At 38.1% G+C, this 24,231-nt stretch overlaps 1 protein-coding gene and 1 long non-coding RNA gene across 5 annotated transcripts in view; one reads left to right on the top strand and one right to left on the bottom strand.

Moving 5' to 3' along the window:
• The window catches only part of SOX6 (SRY-box transcription factor 6), a 633,323-nt gene that overhangs the window by 180,886 nt on the left and 428,206 nt on the right, over window positions 1-24,231 (top strand). The window lies entirely within an intron of this gene.
• Window positions 4,959-22,604, bottom strand: LOC116419835. The gene is made up of 6 exons (XR_004230154.1): window positions 22,282-22,604; window positions 19,197-19,353; window positions 18,364-18,519; window positions 9,806-9,852; window positions 8,473-8,548; window positions 4,959-5,300 (listed from the first exon to the last, which is right to left on the bottom strand). It is a non-coding gene; the product is annotated as an uncharacterized LOC116419835 (long non-coding RNA).

A 24,231-nucleotide genomic window follows, 5' to 3' on the forward strand; every position in this document is an offset into this window, starting at 1 on the left:
CACATAAAATGTACTCTGTTTACTCAAAGTGCTCTATCAATTGTTGTTACTATTATTTGTTCAGGGTTTTGTAATGAAAGGACTTTTGAAACTTCAAAGTACTGTAGAAGAGGAGTTATTGTTATTGTTACTTCTCTGTCATATGGCAATGATTGATAAGGTAGGATATTAAAAGCCTGGGAGTTTGATATTGGCTTTAATTTGTGGAAGTTGTCCATTTCCGCGCATGTCTAGGGTGTTAATATAAGTAGTCCTTCAGCCAGGCTGCAGGAACTGAGCCGCCTGGACTGCACATGGTGCCCAGCTGGGCCTGCCTTACCCGCTTAGAGAAACAGGAGTAGGAGGCTGTCAAGGGAAAGTGAAAAAAAGTCATTTGTTTAGCTGCATGGCAACACAAATATTTCACTTAGTGAAGGCTGACAATGCATCTCATTATGCGAGCGGGTGCCAGCTTGTAAAAATTTTCTGTTTAACTTTCCATATTAGTTGAAGGTGCTTGTGCTTAACTATTTGAGCTCTGGCATAGTTAGCCACCTTAAAAGACTAAAAGAAGTTGGATAGATGAGGGGATCTGTACTACTGAGCTACACATTTGGGAATGTGTGGGGAAATGAACCAGTCTGCCACCCGACATCCGCCTATAGTCAGATCTTCCACTGCTCCTTTTATTGTGCTTCTCCCCCTCCCCATTAAAACTGGCCCTCTGCATGTGTTCTCTGGACAATAGGACACCTGGTATCATTCTCAGGTGAGGTCACCTTTTTTTGGCTCTGCTACTACTGCCAGGAGTTTGGGACCTTCTCTTCTCAGGTTTGAGTGAGCAAGGGTAGATCACCTTCAGTTTTGGCCTCCCATTTTACATTTAAGAAAGCAGGATGACTAGAGAGTTATTTTCTTTTTGTTTAAGATTGGCTCTATACAAACTGCAATTAGGAGTTTGGAGAAGGCAGAGAAGATCTTTGAATTTTGGGAAGGAGGTTGAGTATTGTTTGTACCTCAAAGAAGCAATTACTTTGTTCTGCTAAGTTCAATTTCAGGAGCTTTTTTTTTTTTTTTTTTAATCTTCCTAAGGAATTTGTGAAGCATGTGTCATTCATTTGAAAATGAGGAGAATGGACTAGGTAATAATCTCTGCCCCTTTGAATTCTAAAACTATGACCCTATAATAATCTCATGAAGACCAAGATGTGATAGAAGGCAGAGAACAGTTTTTGAAAGTTGAAACTATTTAATTCAATAACACCTATTTAGAAAAGGTGTTTATTGCCTACAGAGCATTATGATAGGCATTTGGGATATAAAGACAAAATTGGAAGAATGCCTGTCCTCAGGAAGCTTGAAGTCTACTGGTAGAATAGTACATAAATCAAAATAAGTAGAATAAAACACAGACAAAACAATTTAATTAATTTCAAGAGATAGAAAGTATTATTAACACTGGGTTGGTTGGTAATGGTGGGGGTGAGGCTGGAATGGAGATCAGGAAAGGCTTTAGTAATACCTGATCAGTGCTGTGACAGAAGATGGACATTCAAAGAGACAACGGTGAAGAGAGAATGAAGTCTGTACAAAAGTTGGTCAGAGAAAAAATACCCTGTAAATGGACAATTTAGCAAGCTAATTTGACTTGAGTGGAGTATGGAGGAGCAATATCAAATAATACTAGAAAAGCAAATAGGAATCATATTGTAGAGGACTTTAAAACACCAGGCTGTGGATTCTATATTTTATCCTAAAACAATGGGGAGCCACTGAAAATTTTTGGGAAGGGGAGTTTGCTTTAATAATATCATTTAGACGGATGTATAGAGGATGATGAAAATACATCAAGGTAATGGTCTCTACTACTTTCAAGCCCAGGACCTTCAAAAATAATCAAGGAGGCAATTTGCATTTTTGTTTATTTGTTCTTTACTATGTCCTTATTTTATTGCCACTTGTTATTATGATCATGATTCAGATCTGTGATTTAAATAGTGTGAGGAAACTCCTGGTAAGGAGACTCTTCTCCAGTGAACTTGGGTAAATTACATTTAATTCATAAGAAAACTGACTGGGACACTGAGAAATAAATGACTGTCCCATGGTCACACAGGAATATGTATCAGAGGCATGATTTGAATCCATTTTTTCTAGACTTTCAAGCTGGACTTTTATCCCTCTGCAATGCTGTCTTTTGATATTCTTATGAATAATGAACAATTACTATAGTTATATTTATGTAGCAAGTGATGATTACGAAATATTTTCTTCATACCAACAGTATGTATTGGGTAGAATTCATATTATCAATCTCTATTTTATAGATGAAGAGACTGAACCGTAGAATTCTCTAAAGTTATATCTGTAGTAAAGATCAAAGCAGAGATTTGAACTTCAATCTTCTCTTAGTTCAATGTTTTTCCCACTGGATCAACCCATCTTTCTCCTGTTCCAACTTCTTAACATTGTAACATGTAATCTGAAGCCTTTTGAAGTTATATCACCACCATATATTAAGAAATTTTGGATCATTATAAAGGCAATTGAGTATATTTACCACATGAGAGAATACAACTAAATAGACTAAAACAAGTCATTTATAATGTTCAAGGCCCCTCAAATTTGAGTTAAAATATGGGGCTCTCCCTTCATAACTTTTGTCAAAGAGCTCATATTTTTGGTGGAATGGAAAGAGTTCCTTATACTTTTGTTTAAGAGATTAAAAAGATTTTCATATTTATCCATTTAGTTAGTACCCTTTAACTTTCTTAAAATATAAATTATAATCATTTCTGTGAAGTAGAATTATTCTCTTTGGCCCATTGTATCAGTCCTGAAATATATTTCTCTATTCTCTTTGTGAAAAGAAAAATTTCTGGAAGAATATATTACTATAATCTTCCTAGCTGCACTTTGGTTTCCCCTCCATCCCCATCTCCTTCTCTTCTTCATCTGTTGAATAACTATCAGTTCTCCAAAACCAACCTCAAATCCCCTTCTCTTATCCCAGCCCTAGTCTACATTCTAGCTTTCATAGGGTACAAAACTATTTTAAATTAAGAGAACCAAGATCCTATTTTTCAAGCAAGAGAAAAGTCTGGGAAAAAACGATACATTAGAGAATACACATACACCTCCCCCACATATATGTATATATTTGTACATAACACAACACATATATATGTATATATTCATAGTTAATTTTTGTCTTTTCTTCCTCCCTTCATTCTCTTGTCTTCTAATTCAAGGCCCTCTCAGCAGATATAATTTTTTTGGGCCCATATCTTAAAACTCCCAGACCCTAAGGCATATAGGTTAGGTATAGAGATTAGTCTCTTTTCCCAGAAAGGTTGCACTGACTTGTCAACAGCCAATTGGTTGGCTGGCAGTTCCAAAAAGCAGTTTAAGTTACATTCCAAAAAGCAGTTATGTTAAAGTCTAGAGTTTTTGTCATTTAGTTCCCTCATCAATTAAACAGTCATTATGAGCCAAGGTATGAATTATTTTTAAAAATACATTTCAATTTTTTAGTTTTCTATGTTGCTGCTAAGATGTTAACCCTTCAAAAACCCTAAGTTGTTATCCTTCTTTCACTAGGCAGAGTAATACTTGAACTTTATTGATTCCATTCAGCTAGATTTTGGAAGAAGAAATTTCAGTCTCCTCAATTAAAAACAGACATATTAACATTGGTTTTATGGAGAAACTAGATCTTTATTCTTCTAGAGTCCTAATTTTATTGCAACATGGTAATTGGGTGTAGAAGCTAAAAGGAAAGGGCTATGATTGTTGATATGAAGAGTTGGTGGCCAGTTTTTTATTCTCTCAGCAATCATGTGGCAGGCATCCAACATTTATTAAGGGTGCGAATTGCTGTGTTACAAACTGGCGAGGATACATAATTTACATATGATATAATTTCCTCTTGGAGTTCACAGTCTAATACTGGGATAAGACATCTTAGCTGACCATGATGTACAATATTCCACGTAAGTATACAAAAAGTTACAAAATAAAGTGTGATGTGAGGTTCCAGGAGGAAGGTTAGAAATGGCCTCCTAGAAGAGTTTGCTTTAAAGAATTTGTTAAAATTCAAAAGGTGAAGGTGAAAGGAGGAAAAACATTTCAAGAAGAGAGAAGAGAGTAAAAGCATGGAGGTGGGAATGCATGGTGCACCGTTGGAGGCAAAGACAGAGAATAGTCCACTTTGGTTGGAATGTAGAGGATATAAAGGAAATAGGAGATAAGGCTGAAAAGTCAAGACTTGTACCAAACAGTGGAGGCTTTAAATAATTGATCAAGGAATATAAACTATCTTCACTGACTTCTTCTAGTGACCTGAGTTTGGATATAAAAGCACTAGAACTATCAAAATTTTATTTTTCACAGGCTTTGGAATAAGATGGAAACTTCCTAAACAATTGGTAGAGAATTGGAGCATCTTTTCTCTTGTTAATGTTTCTTAAGGGAAGAGACTTTCCTTGTGACATTTTTCACCACTACCTTTATGATTAAAGAATCTCTCAGACCAAACTTTAGAATCTCAGAGCTAAAAGGAAACTGAGAGTTTATCTCATCCATCCAAACCATATTTCAGTAGGAACTCCACATTGCTGACAAGTAGTTATTCAGCCTTGGTTTGGCAGTCTCCAGTAACGGGGACTTTATAGCTTCCTGAATGGTTCATTGTATATTTGTAGACATGTATCCTGGTTAGGAATGTCTTTCTTACATACAGTTGAAATCTGCCTCATTGTTTAAATCACTAGCTAAGTCTCTCCAGTGGAAAAAATGTCTAGTGCTGGTAAAAGCTAAGCTGAAATTGAAAATGGAAATCTTTCAATACCTGAATGTTGTTTGGTATATTTTATAAAAACCCTTTCTTTGAACTATACTATCTGACTTGGAAGAGGGAGAATACCCAATGCTGAATGCATTCTGTGTACAGTATACCTTTAGTTGTTATTTATTTTTTGTTGATAACAAATAAAGTAGGTCATACAGCCTCTGTAGTGGAAGATCTCCTTTGGTTCCTGGACATTTGATCGTGTTATAAGACAAAAGGAGAGCTACAGAAGGTTGGGAGAAAGCCAGGAATGGTGTCCCAGTCCAGAATTATAGGAGTTTGGGTGGTTGATCTTGATATCTTCCCCAGTACTGAGCACAGTTCATTGCAAAAAGTAGGTACTTAAGTTCTTTTGAATTTGTTTCTGTACTTAAGCTTATGGTCTTTGGAATGAGAAGATGAGGTTTCAGTTCTTGGTCCTGGTGTGATCTTACTCATCTCATTTCTCTTCTTTGGGCCTCAGTTTTTTCATCTGTAAATTGAAGAGTTTGGAATTATTGTTTAAAATTCCTTCCAACTCTAAACCCTTTGATTCTCTAATGCCATTCAATTCTCAGAGGAGAAAAAAAAGAAAATATACAAACACATCTCAGTACTTTCTTAACTGAGCAACTTGGCACTATGCCTTAAGACTTTTAAGTAGCATCCATTTTTCTAGTTCTGGCATTTTAAGGGAGTGAAATCCTGTACCTGGAAGATAGGAAAAACAATTTCTTTAGAGTCTGAAAGCATTTTGGAAAACCACATTGCTTTCTATAACCCTGAATTTTCTTTTGGTAAGAGATGATGGGGAACAGAGAGTGCCAGTCCATTCCTCCAGTGATGTAGACAAGGAGATGAAAAGCTTTCACCTGATGCTGCACTACATTCTCATCCATTACAGCTTGGTACAGAGGTTTCTTCAGTTGGACATGAATTTCTTTACAATGAGCTTTACTTATGGGTCCCTGGCCTGGGTGTGGTTCTCAGTGTGAAGTCAGATTTCAAGCCAGCTGCACCAGGCCCATAAGGCAGTTTCCCTCCAAGCCTTCCTGGCTGTTGTGTGCCCATTTCTATTTCAATGGGGTCTCTACAGCCATGTCCAGTTTGAGTGGGAATTGGCTAGGGGAATATGGATTTCTTAAAGGGACAGCATACATTATAGGAAAGTCCTGAGGAGGTTGCATGCATTAAGAGAAATATACAGCCTTTTGAGTTGGTTTCAGCAGACCATCCTAGCATACTGAATCCCACTGAGCAGCCCTGGACCCATCTGTCCCCTACTACCTCCTACTGCTGATATCCCTGTAGTCCTAGGAAGTAGTGCTCAGTAATCAACAGCATGTTTTTTCACTTGCTACTTTGAGCCTGCTATATGGATTCTTTCTACTTTCCTTCCATTTGTACAGAAAAAAAATTACATGTGTGTACAGGACTGCTTTTTACCAAATGTTTTCACACAAATTATCTTGTTGTTCTGCCCCTTTTTAACCTTAGTATTTTAGCCAAAATGACTTCCTTCCTGTCTCTTCTCCATACCTTTGCTTTGGTAACATACGATGCTTTGAATGCAGTCCTTTCTTACCTGTGCTTCACAAAAAACTCCTTATTACCTTTAAGACTCAGCTTGTTCATTTCCTTATGCATGAAGACTTTCTTGATTCCCCTTATATGAGAGCCATTCCTCTATAAACTTTTGCTCCTCCACCTTTATTGTCCACCTTCCCCCCAATTCTCACTTGATTTCAAGAAGCCATAGCATGCATGATGGTAAAACAATCTCAGCAGAACAGCTAAACCAGGTTATGGGCAGCTGACAGATCTCAAATCCATTGGTGAGTTAGGAAGAGGTCTGCTCCAAGCATGTGAAGACTTTGCCCAGTGGAATGGGGGAGATAGGAACAATTTGTCCCATTAATCATGAAGGTGGCTGAAGCAGGCATTATAGAATACTTAGAGCTTCTCTAGATGCCAGACCATCTCTAGTCTTCCTGACTTTTGTCCTGCCATTAGACTTCGAGGACTCTGGAAAAGAGAGTAAGGCTGACAACTTTGTGCAGCTCTATTTCACTTAAATCCCATGCATGCATAAGTCGAAAGATCACCTGTGATATCACTGGTCCCTTTTAAAAATGAAGGATGAACATCACTTTGCATTCTATCAATAATTTCCCTCAATAGAATCTAAATTCCTTGAGGACAAAGATATTTCTAACTTTTGTGTTTATAGCCCCAGCACTTGACCCAAGGCCTGGCTTCTATATAGAAGTATAGAAGCCCCTATATAGAAGTCAATTCATGTTGACTGATTGATTGGTGTTTGATTGATTGAGACATTGTTCTTTGTAACAACCTTGTGAGGCAGTGACTCTGCAGATGAAGGAACAGAAGCTCAGATGAATGATCATTAGTTTCAGAAATAGGACTTGAATCCAAAGAAATCTACCCTTACTGTGGGGCAATGAGACAAATGCTGAGCTTCAGTCTCTATTTTGCTTCCTTCTTCCTGGGTTTAACTTCTCTGGACTTCAGTTTCCCCTTCTATAAAATAAAATGTTTGACTGCTGCTGCTTCCATTCCCTTATCCTTTTTGGACTGCATGACCTCTGAGGGACCTTCAGCTCTTATTCTAAAGTCTATGAGCCTACACAGCTAACATTTAACATTTTAAGGTTTACAAAGCACTTTAAATATATTATCTCATTTGACTTTTATAATAATCCTGGTTACTGCTGCCTATTATCAGCCAAGACCCATCATTATCCCCAGTTTATGAGAAATCTGAGGCTGAGAGATTATTTGACTTGTTCAGAGTCCCATAGCTAGTTGGTGTGAGAAGTCCTCCCAAAATCAAGTACTTGTGCCAGTCTCACATAGTTTGTATTTAGGACCTAATTGCTTTTAATGGGGAGTAGATAAAGATTTTACCTGGGTAGCTCAACGGAGATGATCCAACAGCTCCACTATTAAAATATACTTCCCAGTGTGTGATAGAGGTTCACAGAACTCTTTACTACTAAATCCCTTTTTTAAAAGTTGGTTTATATCTTAGCTGCATGTCTTTGGTATATAATACCATATATATTTATAGCATAGCACAGATATGCTATGAAGCTTACCCTATTGTTCATGTGCTGTGAATATGACAATTGACACAGTATTTCAGCATACATTATATGTGTCTCATTTTTTTCAGATGTTGCATAATAGAATGTTTTGAAAATATGGGTTGGTAAAAATAGTAGTTTGCATGTATCTGTAGCACCTTCATCTGGAACTCTGAAGATACGATCTGACTGGCTTATAGAGCAGCACCCAACACTTTCTTACCTCTGCAGTTTGCTCACATTTTTCACTGCCCTGGAATCACCCTTCCTCCAACCCTTTACCACCATCTTTACCCTGCTGAAATCTTACTCATCCTTTAAGACCTACCTCAAATCTCCTTTTTTTCATGAAGACTTTTTAAATCTGCTACCAAACTATAAGCTTCCCCAGAGCAAGGACCCAGTCTTACTCATCTTTATATCTCTCCGCTGTATCTAGGCACAGTGCAGTATGTACTTTAGCAGCTGTTGAATGGATTAAAGATCAAATTTTCTGAAAATCTCTGGGACACAATTAATTTCACAAGTTCACCAAATGTGTATTAAATCCCCACCTACTTTTCCTTCTGAAAAGTCCTGCTATCTTCTGCTTCTTCCCACAGTCATTCCCTGGTTGTTGCACAAGATGTAGTTTCTTGATTTTGCAGATGAGATAAGGGAAACAAAGCAAATGTTTTTTTTTTTTTTGTTGTTGTTGTTGTTGTGAAATAATGATAAATTGTATGTGTATGACATTTCACAGCTTGCAAAGGGCTTTCCTCATAATGACACATTTTATATATGAGAAAAGTGAAGCTTAGAGTACTGAAGTTTCCCCCCAAGGTTCCCCTGCTAGTGAGGGGCTGAGATACAACTAGATTCTCCCATCTATCACCTCCAAATTTGGACTCTAGGTCTAGGGATAGTCACTACTGAATAATATTGCTTTCCTGAATGAAAACAATATATGATTCCAGTGAAAACAATATATGATTAAGGTAGAAATAGAGCTGTTGACCAGCTTTGATCATATATACCTTCTACACTATCCTTAAATTATTTTCCCTATTCAGGAAAGCACAGCATTCAGGCCCTGAAAAAGTCTATATAACTGAGACAGACACACGCTTGTATGCAATCTGCAAAGGGAAGGCTTATAGATCAACCTTCTCAGTCTTGAGGGTTGCTCATTAGTAAAACCAAGGTCAAGGGTTTAGGAAGGAGGAAGCATCTTTTGTATTGTATTCTTCCTGACAAATAGTTTAATGGATGGCCATGAAAGTTAAGCAGGTTCAAAGAAAGAGAATTATAATGGCTCACATTTATAAGCTACTGTTTAAAAATATTTTTTTCATCATATCCCGATGTTTTCCTCACTCTCCTAAGAGAAAACGGTTTAAGAGAGATAAATTGACTGATTCAAGTCTCAAAGCAAGTCACAATAGAGGACTTGGAACCAAGTTTCCTGCCATTTAGTCCTGTATTCTATGATCAGCAACAACATATTGCCTTTTAATCATGGTTTCTGCAGTTTGTCTTTCACTTCACCATCTGTATCTTTTTATTCTCTTGGTAGCTTCCTCTATCCACCTCCTTTAGTAACCTTATGATTTTTTTGTCTCTTCTTTATCAACATATGTATTCAAAAAGGAATCTTAGGAAATTACTCCCACTGAGGTGTACACAACTCATAATAATTCATGATCAGACTTTTCCAGGGATGTTTGTATTTCAACAGGGATTGAAATTCCCAAGCTAATGGAATGAAGAAATTCTAGGCTCTGTGTGTGTGTGTGTGTGTGTGTGTGTAAGCAATTAGGGTTAAGTGACTTGCTCAGGGTCCTACAACTAGTGTTTGAGGCCAGATTTAAATTCAGATTGACTTCTGAGCCAGTGCTCTATATCCACCTACCTATCCTGGAGAATTCCAAGCATCTTCAAAGCAGTGGCCTGTTTTACCTACACATAAGAAAGAGAGAGGCAGATATATAACTATCTTTCAAACAATTTCTTGGAGATCTATGAATGGAGAGAGGCCCCCAAGGTGTAAGAGCATTCCTGGAACTCTGAAGTAAGGTGTTCCTTTCAACAACTTACCCCAGAATTCAGAATTCAAACCCCTTCTACTGGTGCAAAGGAATATATGAACAGGGTACTTTGTAAGTCTCTGTACAAAGGAGAGAATCCATTCATAGCTAACAAAAGAATATATTGCTCTTCCCCACCTGAACATAGCCATCTTCACAGTGTAACTTGTGATCAAGAACTCCTCCAGATATTGGACCTACAGTGACCAAATTTACTGCTGTGGGCTGATCCAAAGGATAATTTTATTTCATTTTATTTTTTTGGTTTGTTGCTCCTACACTGGAGTTTTGGGGAACTGGGGGAATGAAAATAAAAGCTTAGGTGCAGCTTAAACATGAATAGCAAAGTTTCCATCTCCCAAATAGGTGCTCAGTGTCATAATGTAATATCAGGTACATTATTTCACCCATCACAAAAACCCCCACAAGTTATAAAGGATTTATAGGAACATATATACAAATATAAAAAACAAATCATTCAAATCATATGTTAAATATCCCTGGAAGGTAAACTCTTAAAGGGACCCTTCATCTCACATTTTCAATGTTTGAGTAATTTGAAGCAATATCAAGGAAAGTTTAGCAATGTTTCCTGTCTCCTTCAAGATGGTTCCAGTTTCTACATGCAGGGTAATAATCTCCTTTAGGCCCAATGCATAAAAACTCACTCAGGAACCCTAGAACTTAGTTTTTATTAATAAGGAAACCCTCAAGACTGGGAAGGTCTACCTTCAAGATCTCTCTTCTCCTGTTGCATGCAAGCAGTTGTTTTGTTTTGTTTTTAACTAGGTAAAAAAGACCATTCCCTGCCTCATTTTTTACTTAGCTTTAATCACTGATTGGGTATTGGTTCAGTCAGGCTGAGACTTGTTAAAGACCTTAGCTTTAAAAGGTCAAAGTCTCCCACTGCATCCAGGGTCATCTCCTGTTGATTTATGTTTTGTTACTGGACCCAGATGGCTCCAGAAGAAAAAGTGAGACTGTGACTTCATACTCCACCTTCACTTAAATCCAATTCACTTGCATGTCATGGAATCACCTCCATGATGTCATGGTCTTTTGGGGTGCCTTAAAGAAGGGCAAATAACAGTAACCTAAGCTACATATACTTTTTCAGGGATCCTTTGCAATTCTGTGATTTTCTGGATATGGAAAGCCCATTTTATTGGAGACATGAGCTCAGAAAAGGAATAAGAAAGGAAGAAAGCTGTAGGAGCTGAAAGTGCATGAACTTCTTTCCTAGGCTTGTCATGTTCCTATGTAAATCCTCATTCCTGCTCCTGGCACGTAGAAGGAGAAAATTCCCCTCCTCCCCAATCCCACTGCCCTACCTTTCCCCCAGTACTTTGGTTTGAAAGTCCAATGAAAAGAGAATGAAAAAATTATTTAAGGGGAGGGTGAGCTTTTCTAGCAAGAGTATTCTGTACCAGACATAGTCATCTATTATATCTAACTGTCCTCAGATCATGCTTCCCATCCCATTCACCCATCTACCAGAAACCAGGGCCCATTTTGGCATCTTGCCATCTTCCCTGTGTCAATGCATCCTTTCCACCCTTTTACCCCCCTTTTACTTCACACCTTCTGCCTAGTCCTAGGAACAGTAACTGAGTCAATACTGTTTTTCTGCTCAAAAAGGTACAGTAGCTGATTGTACTGTGACTCCACTCAACATTCCTATGATTTCTCCTAACAAAATTCCCATCCTTAGCTACTCCCCTATATATGTGCCTCCTTATTTGAATATAAGTTTCATGACCACAGGAACCATCTTACTTTTATATTTGACTCCCTAGCCTTAGTGCTAGATGTACACTATTTACTTCAATGCTTCATTCACTCACTTGTAGACAATTTGAAATGCACACAGTGAGGAACCTGTGAATAGACTTGACAACTTTCCCCGCTTCCTCCATATCTTGCTTCTTTTCCCCATAGTGGTTTTGGTCACTACCTTGAAGTTTCTAAGTTTCAGAAAAAGCCTATGAAATGGTATAATGGCACACTGACAAATAATGAAACCACAGAATGGGAGAGTTGGAAGGACCCTTAAACACAGAATACAAAATGTCAAAACTGGGAGCACTTCTAGAATATAGGACCTAAAATGTCAGGACTGAGAAGGATTACAGAAGTCATCTCATTCAACTCATTTTACAGAATTAAAGTGTGTATATATGTGTGTTTCTGAGATTAGCTTCCTATGAAGATTGTTGGAGAAGGAATGGATGAGCTCAGGTAGGAAGGGGACCAGTTCTTTTAGCTACTGTCCAGACTCAAAACTACCTGTGAGAATTTTTTTATTTGATTATCCTTGTCTAACACATCTGCCAGATGTGTTGGCTGAAGATAAGGGATGCCAAAGAACCTGAAGGAACCCATAGTCTGCACCCAAACTTTGCAAATGGTTTATTTTTTGTTGGCATAGAGAGTCTGGTGAAATCTATTACCTCTATAAAGTAGTTTCTGCTTGGAAAAATATTAAAATTTTTGATATCAAGTATAAATGAGTTGACATGGCAAGAGAAGTGCTATATTTGTAGTGTTCTTTACTCTTCCTTTAGTCCCAGGGAAGTAGAATGTGTTTTTTGTGCTATCTTCTCCCTTAAGACTAAGTAAAAATGTATCCTCCTTTTTTAAAAAAAATTAAAGGAAGAAATATGTTTATGACTGCAAAATCCACTTGACCACTGTAGTCTGATTTACTTTGGTGAGAGGGAGAAGCTAAACAGATAGGGAAGAATACTACTTCATCTGCCTATAGATTAAGAAAAAAAACCCAGTTCCTACTTATTAGTGAGATCTCCACATTTGTTAGTTCTGTTCATCAATATATAAATCCCAGTTAAGATCACTTATAAAGGATTGACTTCAAACCACAGATCTTATTTTCAGGTTAGAAAAGAACCCAGAGACTGACCAATGTGGCACATGGACATTGCTGTTTTATAGGGGAATGAAACCTACTGATAGAGGAAGATGTATTTTCTATATGCAGCTATGCAAATGGTATTTGACTTGGCAAATGACATTTAAAGGGACTATGTTTTTCTATTGCTATTTGTTAATATAGTCTTTCTAATAGATCTCCATCCTGAATATTGACCTGTGCAAAAACTGACAGTGTGGCAAACAATTAAAAAGAGAGAGAGAAGGAATAGATCACTTCAGAAACTGTCAGGGACACATTTTGGGTTGTAAGATGAGCAGACTTTTGCCTGGCTAACTTTTCTGTAGTGCTATGATTTTACAACCAGGGCACTCTGCCCTTTGGGGTTGAAGAGAAGAGCAGGTTAATTTGGGATGGCATTGATCAGATCAATGAGGGCATTCCCTCACTTGGGGACACAGGATGGCCTGAGGCTCACATGCACAGGAGCAATTTGTTAATCCTTTCATCATCCCTATCTTCCCTAGAGCTGTTTAGGAACCCTAAGTATACCTCTAGCAGCACAAAGCCTGGCACCCTCTGGAATTTCTTTTCCCCTGTAGAGGGTGTTTTTGAGGATTCTTTCTTTAGCTTGATGTTACCCATACTGTTACAGAGTCACACTGTGTTTTGCACCTGGATTTTGTCATCCCCTCAGGATGATCTTTGGGAGAAGTCAGTTGTATTTTACTTGTAACTATTAAAAAATACAAATGAATTTCTGTCAGATGAATCAATGAGAATTTTTCGTTATTCAGTCTTTTTTCACTTGTGGCTGACTTGCCATGTGTGATCCATGTGGGGTTTTCTTGGAAAAGTTTTTGGAATGGTTTGCTATTTCCTCTTCTAGCTCATTTTACAAAGGAGGAAACTGAAGCAGCCTGGGTTACTTTCTTACCCAGGGTCGCACAGCCAGTCAGTGTCTGAGGCTGGATTTGAACCGTAGTGTTCCCGATAACTGATTATTTTACCCACTGCTCCACCCAGCTGCCCATAAATTTAGTGAGACTCAAACAATTCTGAAGACACTTTTATCTTGAATAATTCTATTTCCCTTTGCCCTTCCTATATAGCATATTTTATTAAATACTATGGTAATAATAAGAGAGTTCTCAATTTTGCATATATTTTGCATGTATCATATAATTTTAACCTCACAACTTAGCGTAACAAAGACTAGGAAACTGAGTTAACATTTTTTGGCTCAGTCACATAGCTAGGAAATGTCAGATGCCTCAGCTTGAACCCAGATCTTCCTGACTCCAGGATTAGGCTCTGTCCATTATGCCAAACTATTCCTCTACTCTGTTTTCACAAAGAAGATTGGGCATCAGATATTTTTAGGTTAATATTTAAGTAACCTAACCTGTTTCCAAAATGGGAAAAGAGCCAGTGGTGCCCCAGATAACTTCGTGTTGTGGTTTATTAGAGCTCGTAGAAGCCAGGGATTGAATTCTTATTCAGACTAAGTCAAGGCTGACTTTGAATAATTTATGAATATATACATTTATGAACACACACATGTATCTATATGTACACGTGTGTATATACACATATATGCATGCATTTTATTTATATTTATATATACATATATTCATGTATACACATATATGCTGCTTATGTCCTAACTTAGTGCAACCCTTTCATGAGGAGATGGTGATATTATCATTGGAATTGGTTCACAGGACTTTGAGTTGGATCTATAAGGGACTTTAGAGGTCAATTAGTCCAACCTTTCATGCTTTCAATGCAATGCTTTCATTTTGCATACGTAGATACTGATGTCTTGAGACATGAAGTATCTTTCTTCAAGATCACACAGGTAACTATTTGCAAAATGCCCGGTCTCCCAAATGAGTGCTCCTTCTCTTACATCCGAAGCCTTCTCCCCTGACGTTGACAAAACACAAAAGAATGATGCATGTACATGTGTTTTGATATGGCTTCATTATATATATTTTTTCCCATTAATGGAGATTCCCAACCTCATCCTGTGGCCACATTCCTTTGTCTTGAATGCCTCTGGAGATACTGGAGGCTGAGCCTCATCCCCCAGCTTAGATTTCTGGGACCCGACCTCTTGATTTGCAAGGAACCCTCCACAGTGTTTTATTTTCTTTATTTCTCTCCTCTCATTTTGTGTCCCAACTCTGGAATTCTCTCTCTCCCAATTTCTGCATCCTGGTTTCCTTGGTTTCTTTTAAGTTTCAGCTAAAATTTCCCTTTCTGCAAGAATCAATTCCTGGTCCCCATTCAACACTCCAGCCTTCTTTCTGTGACCATTTCCAATTCATTCTATCTTGTTTGTAGGCAGTTGTTTGTATGTTCTGTTTCCATGAGGACAGGGATGTCTTTTGCTTGCCTTTGTAATCACTTAGCACAGTGCCTGACACATAATAGGTGCTTAATAAATACTTGTTGATTTGATTGGACTAAGAAGCCTCTTTGTCATATGGCTCAGATGAAATGAATGTCTAAATGTTCTCTTTGGATATCGTTTCTCTGGTTGCTTTAATTCCCAGAGTGAACAATACTACATGACATATTGTTTCTCCAACCACTGGGCTTAGGAATATTGCCCTCCCTTGTTGGCCAAACCTGTGTAAGTAACATCTGATTATTGACCATTTTCATACGGCTTTTTGTGTAGCTCCTACAAGACTAATCATGGAAGCACAATACATTTATTTCCCCCACATCCTCCTGTTTCTCGTGTCTTTGTTGTTGTTGGCAAGCATTTCTGTCTAACTTCCTATTTTATATGAGGGTGTCCTCTGTGACTCCCATAGAATCTCTGGATGGTTTCTGATTGTGTCTTTCTGTTCTCAGCCAGTAAGAGGGGGGATTGATGTGGAGATTTTTTAGGCTGCTACTCCTCTTCTTGCTGCTACTTCTGGGGCAAAAACTGCTATGCATGCTGGTAGCTATTATTCAGGGGAATGAAAACACAGACGCTCCTTTTTTGGATATCTTGATGAGAAGTTCTGTAAGCCCTAATAGACTTCTCAGGAGGCGCACAGTGGAGCTCAGTTTGGGTCCCTCGCCTTCCTGTGGTAGAAAGGTTTCTGAAAGACATCTGTTTTGCATTTGGAGAACCTTTTCTCTATTAGGGTAAGGATGGCCTATTCACAGTTAGTGAACAAGCAAAAATTGGTGGTAAATTTGTGTAGGGCCCATTTCAGAATTAGTTATTCTTACTTGGATGTTTTATTGGTGAACCCAAGAAAAAAAGTATTAAGATGGAAAAACCTGTCTGCTGGCTTTCTTGTCTCTAGATTGCATCAGCTTGGAATTAAGTGTCTAGTCTATATATGATGATAACAAAGAGAGGTTCCTGTAGAGTTGGTTCCTTAAAAGTATCTGAAAGTCATGTAGGCTTCCAAAAGCTTTCTTTTTGGAAGAAAACATTTTGAACAAATATCTCATTGGTCAGTTTTCACTAAATGCTCAGAAAATGTTCCTCATTCTTCTGGTGACAATATGAGCTCATATCTCGCTCCTTATTCTCATTTCATTTCACTTTGGAGATGACCATAATCATTTCCTGAGATACCACGGACAAGTTATTGTGTAATCCTCATGTACCACCAGAGCCCAACTTTGCATGTTTGCACTTGGGACAAGTAGTACAAATTGCACCCAAGACAAATGGCATGAGACATTCTCTGAACTGTTGTTGGGAAGACACCAATAGGGGAAGAAGAAGAAGAAAGAAGAAGATGAAGGAGAAACTTAACTGTTGTTTAGGTATAGCCACAGCATCCTAGAAGAACGCCCTTTCTGATAGCCATTTATTTGAACTAATTATTCTTATTAAATTATTCCCCAGGCATTTAACCTAGCCTATGTGACCCTGGACAAGTTACTTAACCCCAATCCTCTCCCTCCCCAGAAAAAAACCCAAAACAAAAATAAATAATTCTTGCTAAATTGAATATATTTGTGTTGCCATCATCTGTTAAATTCCAGCACCCTCAGACAAAACCCTGATCATCCCACCCTAGTTTCAGCCCCATGTAAAGGCTCAGCCTTTTTCATGGTCAGCATACACTGTGTCTTTTAGATACTCCCAAGGAGATGTTTCTCTCCAAATTTTCTCTTGCCTTCTCTCTAAGACCCCAAACTAATTTAATAGGGGCAAAACCTCTCAGTACAAGATTAAAATTTTAGGATATAAATTTCCCTGGGGGAGGAAATATATTGGAATAGAAATGAAGTCTCTCCACATCTCCTTTCCTGAAAACAAATTTTTATAGAACAAGGTAGATTGAAGAATAGGAAGGTACTTAGGAAGAAGACTTCATGGAAGGAAATAAGATTATGAAAAATAGAGTTTGACAACTTGATGAATTTTAGCAACTCTATGGTTTTGCTAAGGGGCAGCTCCTGTTCCTTGGAGGTCAGTCACAGAAATAATACAAAACCAACATGAGCATTAATGAACAAATGCTGAATAATTAGAATTATAAAAGATCTCTTCTTTCTCCCATGTTCTCCAGACTCAAGTTGGGTATAGGCTTAAGAGAAGGAATATGTTGAATAAAAAGGGACAAAGCTTTAGTAGTAGGGACCTGTGTTGCCATCCTGCCTTGGGGGATCATTTTCCTGGCTATCTTTTCTGTTTGCAGCTATCTACTTTTGTCCTAGCTATTTGGTTTAAACTCCAGTTTTGGAGAGGAGGGCAGGAACTCTGCTCTGTGGTACAGATCCTTAAGCTGGTGGGCCTGGGACATAGGGCCTAAGGAGCCCGACAGACTGAGGCAGAGCAGACTCAATTCCACGTTCAGGACCATTTCCCCTTTCTTCATCTGGGGCACTGTGTGGGGAGTGTATGCTGGAGAAAAGACCTGCTCTGGCTTAATTCATCATTTGGGTTGAAAAGGTCTCTTATTATTTGGCAGAGTAATGTGGTCACCTGGCAGCAGGTCATTAGCATTTCCGTCTTCCTCTCCTTCACCAACACTACACAACATGCTAATTAGAGGTTTCTGAAAGCAAAGCAACCTGTTTTAAAATCCGACATTTTAATTTGTGGCTTTAATAGCTGTATTATAATAACTGCCTTTGGTAGGGAGAAAAAAGCTCTTCTCATGTTGCACAAGCGAGGCAGAGTATAACAGAGGCTGACAAAATTAAAAACCTCATAATGCGACCTTTGCCGGGGATAAAAAGCTGATTCATAACAATTTCCTTTTGTTCTTTGTTTAAGCTATTACTCCAAAAGGAGCCTCCGATTAATCTAAGTAAATGCATCATTACAGTACTAATCCATGGCCTTCTGTCAGTGTCTGTTTTAATTAAATAAGAAATGCTCAGAGAAAGATATCACGCACAGTGCTGTGATTGGAGAAAGGGAGGCTGGTTGATCAAGGGAAGATTAAAAAGGGCTTTACTGTTTTGTCCATTTGCATAGCTCCAGATGCCACTGGGTTAGAGGTAGAGAGGCAAACTTACCGAAGAGTTTAACATGGCTGCTCTCTTATCGATGCAATGTCACTGAATTTGCCGACGAAATTGGAATCATCTAATTAATCTCATGTAGACTCTCAAAAACCAGAGCAGCTTGTTCTTTGTCCTAAAAACCTTTTCTCAGCTTTGGGATAAACTTGCCTATATAGAATAGAGACAGACTTTTACTAGAGAAGAAACTTGGGCACTTTGGTTATGTACAAAGATTAGTAGAATGTAAATTCTTTGAGGGAAGGGACAATTTCATCATATTTCTAGCATCTAGCATGGTGTCTTCCTGAAATACAATTAGTATTTAATAAATGGATTTTTTGGGGGGAGTTAGGGAAGGATAGTGTTAGAGTGCTTTTTTGGGGGGGTTATCTCCAGCACTTAACAAAGTGAGTAGCAAATAATAAGCACTTATTAAATGCTTGTTGATGTGACGTATGATTTCAACAGCATAGGGGAATCCTAGTAGGGAAGCTCCCTCCACTCAGGCCATACTACAACATCTCTATAACTTATAGTTGGAGTAATAACTAGTTCAGGGCAACTGAAGCTCTTCCCTAGAGAACTGAATTTAGAAGACACTTAAAGCAGAACAATCCTTCAGCAGTCTTGAAATAATTGAGCTGGCATCTAGTTAGCAAGAATAATTAGTTAAAAGAGGAAACTACCAGATGGTGGACTGGGGCGAGCACCTCCCAGGCCTGACCTGCTCTCCTCCTATGTTGTCCCAGAGAGATCAACACTTCAGCAGCTATATACTGGTATCCTAGGGACTTTCTCATCCTTTCAAATCCCTCACAAAAGGAAGTGTATTTTGTACCTCTTACCCCAGGCTTCTCTATACAGATTAAAGGCAGATCCTGAACCCAGAGCTTCGTGACTTCAGAATTATGTTGCTTCTATTGATGATCCTGGTGCTTTTGTTCCTCTTTAAATATCTTGGAATGGGCAGTTTATGCTTTGTGGTATGCTATTGATCCTATCCTAAGGATTCAGAAATATAATTATTTTGAAGCAATGAGGAGAATATTTAATAAATGGAAAATGAATATGTTTGGTTACTAAAGTGGAATATACAGAAATTCTTCCTCACTGTAGAGTTGCAGGATTCCCGTGGTGAAGGCTCTTTCCATACCCAGGCCATTATTTGATGTAATGAAAAGAGAAAGTGTTCAACACTGAGATTGTTAATTAATTTAGGCTAACAAGATGAAGATAAATGAAGCAAAGCCCAGAGTGAATGAAGCAAGAGGTCTTATTTACAATTTAATACGTTTAAAAAAGAGAGAGAGAGAAAAATGCAGATTTCACATGACAAAAAAGCAAACATACCAAGAGTTGGGGGGGGGGGAGAAGAAAACAACAACCCCCAAACTACAATCCAGCCCTAAAACCCTGCCCTGACTTTACTGAAAACATGTACTCTGGCTCCACAGAGAAGACACTTTTACAGTATGTAAACAGTGCTTTACTACTGCTGAGAATCCCACACTAGTTAACCTTTAACTTAAGCATTTTATTATTCTTGCTACAGTCTGGGGATGACAATGAGAATAATTATCTTGAACTGTTCAGGTTTCTGGTTGTTCAGGTTAACCTGAGATTCTCTGCCTGGGTTATTTAATAATCATTTTATTTCAAGCTCCTTTTACTGAAGGAGAAAAAAGCTTAGGAAAAGGGAAAAAATATATATATAGCCACGACAATTCCCATGTTCTGAATTCTGTTTTAAATGGCTGTTTTTCTGAAATTAACATGATTTGAACAAAGTCTCCCTCTTGGAGATGAAAGAAATTGAGCCAATTTGTAATTTCCTTATTTCCCCTCTCCTCCCTCGACTCCCTTCCTTCCTTCCTTCCTTCCTTCCTTCCTTCCTTCCTTCCTTCCTTCCTTCCTTCCTTCCTTCCTTCCTTCCTTCCTTCCTTCCTTCCTTCCTTCCTTCCTCTCTCCCTCTTTCCTTCAGACTATTTCTCTTATGTCTTTCTCTCTCTCTCTCTCTCTCTCTCTCTCTCTCTCTCTCTCTATTTCTCAAGGCCCCAACCCCCCCCCCCCCCCCCAATGGTATTATTGTGGTCACTCTGTTTTTATCTTAAGGGGTCATGGACAAATCCATGCAACTGCTTCTAAGGATTTCAATAAATAGGACTTTTTAAAAATCCAGACAATCGCCTTTTATGTTACTTTTAAACAAAACTACTAGTCCATCAAGAGTTTCAAAAGAAAACAATTCTCCAGAGTGCTGTGCTGGTATGGCAGTGCAGACCAATCATCATGGCACCCATTCTCTGGCCCTTTATTTTTCAAGTCCACAACAATAGGTTGTTGATTCAATGGACAAGACCAGAACAATTAAGTTCTCTGTTTAGCAGCAGTGCAGCATTTTAATGCCCTCCACTAATAATGGTCTCATTATTGTTATTCTAAGACTGGGCCTCAGGAGGAGGAATATTTGCTGGAGGTACGTCATTATTTTGCAAATTTCGATTAGCTCATCACGTTGTCTGTAGTGTGAAAATCGTAGCTAATTAGGGCAGCCAGTTAGGCGACCAGCTTTTGAGCTTATGAGTTAAAAGGTAGCACACTTGATGGGCCAGCGATGTGAAAAAGGTGGTAAAAAGGAGGATTAGAGCAGTTGCCTTAGTAACTCCAACTTCCATCTGTGAGGGAACAATAGACTTGTGTTTCTCCCCCACCTTGGTGTAAAAATTGGTTTTGTTTTGAAAGGACAGAGTTCTTTTTATGACAGTCTGGAATTCAGCCCAATAGAGTGTAGTTTTAGTTGTTAGGAGAGACCATTGGGGATAGAAGAGATGAAAGGTCACGGTGAGCTCCAAGGACGTGAAAGTTGTTGTCTCATGTAACAATAGTTGATTGTTTTCTTCTATTATTCCCAGCCAGCCCCTAAGTCAGGTGATGGAACAAATACCTACAGTTTAGTCAGGTGAAACATGATGGGGGTGGGGCAGGCGGGAGGGAAAGAGAGGGGAGCGAAAGGAATTGTACTTTGGCTATAATGAAGGATTGCTATAATTTGCTTTTATTAAACTAAGTGATTGTTATATTAATTTTCGACCATCTTTGAGGAAGATCCCTGGAGAGATGCCCCCACTCCACCCCACCACTCAAGTGTGCTGTGGATGGTTCTGTCTCTGTGGGCCATCTCTGGGAAGCACTCCAATGTGTTAGAAAAATGTGATTTAAGCTTTCTTCCTGAACTCCCTAGAGGACCAGCTATGGGATATTTAACAATAAATTCAGTTGTTGTAGCTTTCTCACATTATTGGTGTTCTTAAAAGGTTTTCCTTCAAGTGCACACTGAATAAAATGAATGATAAATATGAAAGAAATTTGCTTCACCACTCTACAGGGTTTTATCATAAATTCTAGACTCTTATTATGGAAAGTTTACAGGAAACAGTTTAGATGTTGCTGCAGAGACCTTTACTAGCAGCCATTTTTTCCCCTTATAAAGAATCCTCTGTATATATGACAATTTCAACGCTATAAGAGGTGCTGCATTGTTGTTGTTGTTGTTGTTTTCCTAATGTAAAAGGAAGTTGGGATAGGAGGTAGAATTTAATGTTATTTTGTAGATACCCTCCAAAACAAAGCCTCTGGCTTGGAGTACTTTCGTTTTTAAGTCCCTTCCTGTTTACCTCCCCTCCCCCCAACCCTAGGAAGCTTCAATCAGTTGATGGCTATTTGCAGAAGCCCAGGGAAATGTAGGTATATTGCTTGTAGGCTTCCTCCCCTTTAGGTTTATAGGTATGTTTAATCTGATAATTAGGTCAATTTTTATGCTTTCCCTTTTCCCCTGAATCCCCAAAAGAGATTCTTTGTAAGTGAATTTGAGGTTTGTCTTAGAAGTTGTATTTATTTTTATTTTTTGAACTTCCCTTGGTTTTTACTTACCTTTTTTATCCATCTTTCCTTGCAACTATAGTTCTCCTTTGTCTGAATAATTTTGCTACAAGTGCTTCTTTGAAATCAAAATGGCATAGAACTTTAAAGCTGGAATTATAAGGTTCATTGAGTCCAATCCCTGCCCTGGTCTTTATGACTCCAGTGTTGGTCATACAACTAACTAGTGGGAGTCATAGTTATATTACTCCTCACTCCTACTCCAGTGCCCTTTTGTTACTTGAGTATAAAATCAGGCACTGAATTATGAATGAGAACTTTGATCTCTTTCCCAGGTTCTCTTCTGATGGTTTAAGAGAAATAGGTAGAACATTCACTAGCACTTTTTGTGTTGGGACAAGCAGCACAAAATGACAGAAAGTGTTTGGAGAAAGGCATGCTGCCAAAAATCTTTGTTAGAGATAATTTGATGTAGGAAGTAGGATACCTTGGAATATTGCCTTGTGGTGGGGAGTCAGAGACTCTTGGATTGAGTGTGAACAGATTAGGCCAAGGCATTGCTTTGGAGCAGCTTGATGACTAAGGAAGAAACCATGGGATAACTTCCTTTTTAATCTAGTTATTCTTGCTAACTGTGTGCTAAGATGAGCTGTATACACTACTACTGACAGACTGCAAGTGCCATCGGTATATTCTAGAAATTGGTGTCTGAGAGCAAAGCTCCAGGATGGGAAAATGTGTTATGAAGGGAATCAGAATACAGATTTTTAACTACAATTATTTCTGGTTAAACAGATTTATTTTCAAAAAACTGTCTTAGTTAATTGGGACTAATATAGTTTAGGGAAATAGTACAAGATTTGATACCAAAAGTTCCTGGTATGGCTCTTGGAGGCAGAACAATCACTAAAGTTCCAGTCAAGAGATCTGGACTTGAGTCACAGCTATAATCATATCTGTATCATACTTTCAGCAAGTGACTTGACTTTTTTCAGCCTCTGTTTCCTTATAAAACTTTTATAAGGATCAAGTGAGATTATATATGTAAAATGGAAATAATGGAAAAAACTCAATAACATATTACTATTAATATAAACATGTTTATTGTTATTAATAATTTTATTTTAGGTCTTAGGTCTCCTAATTCATTTCATTAGATGGTGTGATAAATACTGGTATTATGAGCAAAAGTGTCTTATGATTAACAGGGTATTATATATTATAAATTTGTGATTTTTTTTTGTAAAGGCTATAAACTGTAACGTTTGTAAATGAGATTTGTACTTTCCAGGTTCAAAGAAAGGCTTGATTGAAACCTTAAAAAAATAATTTGTTAGTTTTAAAAGTATTGAGTTCAGAAACAATTTTTGAAAAGTTAGTTAATGTCTAAGTTTTTTTAACCCACTACACATGTTTTCAGAATTTCTTTTATTATTTTAAAAGTTCAGACTCAAGCTTGTTTAGGACAGGGAGGAGAGAGGCCATACTCTCCACTTTGTGTACTGGTTGTCTTATTTATTAATTTCTACATATTGCCTATGATGCATTCATATACTTGAGAAGGAATTGTTGGATCAGATCTGCACACTAGTTGCTAAATGCTCCAACTCTTTGCTCCTAGAGTCTAGAGGTTTCCAAGTTCTAGCAAAGATGCTCTAGCGTCCAGTCAGATGCCGTGTTCCCTCTAGGACAGAGAATTTTTAGGACAAGGAAATTCCAATGCTAACTTGAACTTTTGAGTCCATTCAGGACAGTCTCAGCTTGTTAAAGCTCACGCCCCTATATTTAGACAAAAGTGTCCCTCATCCAGTCACATACATGGAAGGGTCCTATTCTTCTTCTTCTAGGAATCTCTTCCATGTATCTAATAAGAAGCACTCCTTTCACCTTCCATTCTCCTTCTCTTCTTTCCTTTGTGACTGGAGAATAATTAGTCTGTCTTCTATATGCGTCATTTATAGGGCTAGATATTAGACCTGTGATTTTACTGGCAGAGGGAAC

Source organism: Sarcophilus harrisii, chromosome 6 (assembly GCF_902635505.1).
Source record: "Sarcophilus harrisii chromosome 6, mSarHar1.11, whole genome shotgun sequence".
Classification (NCBI taxonomy): Eukaryota; Metazoa; Chordata; class Mammalia; order Dasyuromorphia; family Dasyuridae; genus Sarcophilus; species Sarcophilus harrisii.